Below are 5863 nucleotides of genomic sequence, written 5' to 3'. Positions count from 1 at the left end.
TATGTGTGTGTGTGTGTGTGTGTATTCATGTTTCCAAGCCCTGAGACTTTTCCTGTGAACTTGGGATCTTTATCGCGTGCATGCATGCATGCACACAGGGGTGTTCGGACACCGAGGAAAGTAAGCACATAGTTGACTTCGGAAAATAAGTCAAAACAAACAATCATAGTGACAAACTGGTTTCAAAGTGAATGCCAATAACAACCAAGCTATTTCCCTGCTCCGAGAGGAGGCTGCTGTGGCCAGTTTTGGCATTTTACTTCGTAGAGCCTTCAAAGCAGTCTACTCATAAGGCTTTCTGAGCGTATTATCACTCATGTCCTATTTACGGGGTCGGCCCGCTATTGCGCGGGGCCGCTATTGCGCGAATCTTTAGGGTTAGGGTTAGGGTTAGGGTTAGATTCGCGCAATAGCGGCCCCGCGCAATAGCGGCCCCGCGCAATAGCGGCCCAGCCCCCTATTTACAGTTACTAAAACTGTCGCTGCCCTACACGCCACCAGGCGTGAAAGGCAGTAAGTAAGTAAGTAAAACTGTGGACACAAATTTTGGTCACACTACTTTAATATTCAGGGCAAAGTCAAACATTCATGCTGTGATGGAAGTCTATTTTGGAGTGCTTTAGTTACATATGTATAAGTGTTTGTGTGTGTGTGTGTGCGAGACCAAGAAAGAGACATTGAGATTGGACAGGCATTAATCTTGGGCTGTTATTCCTACCAGCGACCAAACTTGATTGAGTGATTGTGTCAAATTTGAGAATATCTTTTTCTTAGGCTGTTAACACTCCTTGCACATTAAATAAACACTCACACATTTGCACACACACACACACACACACACACACAGCATGGAGATAAAAAAGGCAGGGATCCTGTGCGTTTTATTTCTTGTTTCTTTTTCTCCACATGTTATGAACTTATCCTTCCATGAGATTATTAGGCAGAATAACAACAAAATTGTAACAAATACAATGTTTTTATGAACAAAGTAGAAAAGAAGAAAGATAAAAATTAATAAAAGAAGAGCTAAGGGTTAAACAACGGAAGCATATTACCTTCTGCAGTATTGTGTGTAACCCTGGGATTGAAAATTACAAAACAAGGTTGATGGGAAAACCGGAGAACCCGGTGTAAAAACCCATTTTTGAATGTTCTCTCTTCGAAAATGGATGAAGCAGAACTAGAAAATCAATGACGTAGAGAACAAAATAAATGACATCAGCTGTGAATACTTAGTACAGGCGTGTTTTTGCAAGAGAAAGAGAGAGCACGAGTTCGTGTGCGTAAGTGAACAAAGCAGAATGGAAGAAAAAGAGAGAACAAATAATTAAATTAAAAAAAGTAACAAAGACCTACGCTTTAAACAAAAGGAAGCATATCAACTACTGCAGTATTATGTCTGAGAGAGAAAGTTGTAACATTTTTAGATTTGCTTTGTATGTATATGTATGTTTGTTTGTTTTTTCATATTTGTTTTTTCATTGTAAAGCGCTTAGAGAACGTAAAGCGCTATATAAATCTCCCATATTATTATCCCAGCGAAGCTATCGATTTGAGAAATGTGCACACCGAATAATACATGATAAAGAAGGATTCGTTGTGCCCGGCTACGTGCTACAGTTGGAGATGGAAGTTCACCAAAAATGGGGACCATACTAACAAAAATACGGTGGGTAAAATAGGCGCCCCCATTTTTTCAGCAAACGCCACCCCAGGCCGCTTTGGACGGGTAGAAATTCCGTAGTTTCCAAGTCTATGGATAAAGCTCGCGTAAGAAGAATACGTGACGGTCGAAAGTCTTTGACGTCAATTAATGCATCATGACGTCATGCCTCCCTGTAGTCTTTCTCTCTCGCGCAGTGTGTGTGTTTGTGTTCATTTTGTGCACATGTGTTAGTGTTACTGTGTGTGTGTGTGTGTGTGTGTGTGTGTGTGTGTGTGCGCACGCGTGCACGAGTCTGTATTCGTATGTGTGTGGTGTATTTGTGTGTGTGTGTGTGTGTGTGCGTGCACACGCGTGCATCAGTCTGTACTCGTGTGTGTGTAAGTGTGTGTGTGGGCATAAGTGTATGTGTGTGCGTGTATGTGTGTTTGTTTGTAAAGGTGTGCATGTCCGTCTGTCCATATGTGCGTATGGGTGTGTGTTTTGTGTGTATGAAGTTTTTTGTTAGAGAGTGAGTGAGTGCGTGTGTGTGAGTGTGTGTGTGTGTGTGTGTGACTTGGTGTGTGTGTGTGTGTGTTTGAGAGAGAGAGAGAGAGTGTGTGTGTGGGTGTGTATGTGTGAATGTGTGTGTGCATGAGTTTGTGTGTATGTTTGTGTGTGTATATGTGTTTGTTTGTAAAGGTGTGTGTGTCCGACTGTCTATGTGCGTATTTGTTTCTTTGTTTGTTCAACGCCCAGCCGACCACGATGGGCCATATCAGGGCAGTGCTGCTTTGACATATAACGTGCGCCACACACAAGACAGAAGTCGCAGCACAGGCTTCATGTCTCACCCAGTCACATTATTCTGCCACCGGACAAACCAGTCCTAGCACTAACCCCATAATGCCAGACGCTAGGCAGAGCAGCCACTAGATTGCCAATTTTAAAGTCTTAGGCATGACCCGGCCGGGGTTCGAACCCACGACCTCCCGATCACGGGGCGGACGCCTTACCACTAGGCCAACCGTGCCGGTCTATGTGCGTATAAGTGTGTGTTATGTGTGTATGAGATTTGTGTCAGTCAATGTGTGTGTGTGTGTGTGTGTGTGTGTGTGTGTGCGTGCGTATGTACAGTGTGTGTGTGGGTGTGTGTGGGTGTTTGTTTGTTTGCTTAACGCCCAGCCGACCACGAAGGGCCATATCAGGGCGGTGCTGCTTTGACATATGACTTGCGCCACACACAAGACAGAAGTCGCAGCACAGGCTTCATGTCTCACCCAGTCACATTATTCTGACACCGGACAAACCGGAGTGTGTGTGTGTGTGAATGTGTGTGTGCATGAGTTTGTGTGTATGTTTGTGTGTGTATGAGTGTGTATATGTGTTTGTTTGTAAATGTGTGTGTGTCCGTCTGTCTATGTGCGTATTTGTTTGTTTGTTTCCATAATTATCAGGGCGGTGCTGCTTTGAGATATAACGTGCGCCACACAAAAGGCAGAAGTCGCAGCACAGGCTTCATGTCTCACCCAGTCACATTATTCTGACACCGGACCAACCAGTCCTAGCATGCACTAACCCCATAATGCCAGCCACCAGGCGGAGCACCCACTAGATTGCCAATTTTAAAGTCTTAGGTATGACCCGGCCTGGGTTCTAACCCACGACCTCCCGATCACGGGGCGGACGCCTTACCACTAGGCCAACCGTGTATGTGCGTATGAGTGTGTGTATTGTGTGTATGAGATCTGTGGGTGTGTGCGTGCGTACATGCGTACGTATGTACATGTGTGTGTGTGTGTGTGTGTTTGTGTGGGTGTGTGTCTGTTTGTATAAGAGATAAAGAGAGAGAGAACGAGAGAGAGAGAGAGAGAGTGGGAGGGTTGGTTTGTGTTTGTGCGTAAGTGTATGTGTGTGTGTATGTGTGTTTGTTTGTAAAGGTGTGTATGTCCGTCTGTCTATATGTGCGTATGGGGGTGTGTTTTGTGTGTACAGTGAAGTGTGTGTGAGAGAGTGAGTGAGTGCGTGTGAGTGAGTGTGTATGTGTGTACGTGTGTAACTTGGGTGTGTGTGTGTGTGTGTGTCAGTGTGTGTGTGTGTGTGTTTGAGAGAGAGAGAGAGAGACTGAGAGAGAGAGAGAGAGAGGTTTGTCTTTCGCTGGGGTATGCAGTGCCTTGGCGTTGCACATCTACTTAATTATTATTATTATTTGAATTCAGACAATGTTTTAGAAAACGTTGTTGTTGTCCGTATGTTTGGAGAAAAATCTGGCATAGCAGTTATTCTTCTTCTTCTTCAGCGTTCCAGAATTTTCTGGTTACGTGGGAGCTCGTTTGCCCATTTGGGTTACCCAAACTATACTCTGAGAGCATAGTCAGCTTCCCTCCGCTTTCGTTGAGTAGGCATGCTGGGTATTTTTTTGTTTCCATAACCCACCGAACTCTGACATGGATTACAGGATCTTTTCCGTGCGCACTTGGTCTTGTGCTTGCGTGTACACACGAAGGGGGTTAAGTCACTAGCAGGTCTGCACATAAGTTGACCTGGGAGATCGGAAAAATCTCCACTCTTAACTTCCACCAGGCGGCAGCGACCGGCATTCGAACTCACGACCTCCCGATTAGGAGGCCGACGTCTTACCACCACACCACTGTTATGAATAATTACGTCGCGCAGCTCAGTCGGGCGCCTGTATATCAGTGTCAATGACTCAATCATGCTGTCACGTACTGACCGTCAAAAAAGTCACTTCAGTGGGGCATCAAGTTTTTCTCTCTCTTTTGTACGGCAATGCGCTTTATTACTCGGGTATTTGAAAGCTTTGAATGAACACACACACACACACACACACACACACACACACACACACACACACACACACACATACACTAACACACACAGCAACTCATATTAATCAACTTGAGTGCATGTCAAATAATATCTGCATAGATTATCAAGGTTCAGAGATGTATGAACAAAACAGAGTCACTTTAGAAGTTCAGTTCCTCCTTTTGATAAAACCAAACGTTGGTGTTGATATGATTAAAACAAAAAACAAAATAACAAGTCGCGTAAGGCGAAAATACAACATTTAGTCAAGTAGCTGTCGAACTCACAGAATGAAACTGAACGCAATGCAACGCAGCAAGACCGTATACTCGTACTCGTAGCATCGTCAGTCCACCGCTCACGGCAAAGGCAGTGAAATCAGACAAGAAGAGCGGGGTAGTAGTTCCGCTTAGAAGGATAGCACGCTTTTCTGTACCTCTCTTCGTTTTAACTTTCTGAGCGTGTTTTTAATCCAAACATATCATATCTATATGTTTTTGGAATCAGGAACCGACAAGGAATAAGATGAAAGTGTTTTTAAATTGATTTCGACAATTTAATTTTGATAATAATTTTTATATATTTAATTTTCAGAGCTTCTTGTTAATCCAAATATAACATATTTATATGTTTTTGGAATCAGAAAATGATGGAGAATAAGATGAACGTAAATTTGAATCGTTTTATACATTTTTTGTTTTTTTTACAATTTTCCGATTTTTAATGACCATAGTCATTAATTAATTTTTAAGCCACCAAGCTGAAATGCAATACCGAAGTCCGGGCTTCGTCGAAGATTACTTGACCAAAATTTCAACCAATTTGGTTGAAAAATGAGGGCGTGACAGTGCCGCCTCAACTTTCACGAAAAGCCGGATATGACGTCATCAAAGACATTTATCAAAAAAATGAAAAAAACGTTCGGGGATATCATACCCAGGAACTCTCATGTCAAATTTCATAAAGATCGGTCCAGTAGTTTGGTCTGAATCGCTCTACACACACACACACACACACACACACACACACACACACACGCACAGACACACACACATACACCACACCCTCGTCTCGATTCCCCCCTCGATGTTAAAACATTTAGTCATAACTTGACTAAATGTAAAAACATATCGTATGGACAATAAATTTGAATCTTATGTCTGATGCCTGACAACAGCAGTCACGGCCGTAGTCACTGAGACCACCGAGTGAGCCACACACCAGACTAAAACACACCAACAACACACACACACACACACACATACACATACACATACACACACACACACACACCAACACCAACAACAACAACAACAACAACAACAACAACAACAACACAGAATCACTGGGGGGTGTGGCTTAGCGTGACACTGCAGGAGTTAACTAACCTGT

Source organism: Littorina saxatilis, linkage group LG1 (genome assembly GCF_037325665.1).
Source record: "Littorina saxatilis isolate snail1 linkage group LG1, US_GU_Lsax_2.0, whole genome shotgun sequence".
In the NCBI taxonomy this organism is placed as follows: domain Eukaryota; kingdom Metazoa; phylum Mollusca; class Gastropoda; order Littorinimorpha; family Littorinidae; genus Littorina; species Littorina saxatilis.
This window is presented reverse-complemented; position numbering follows the sequence as displayed.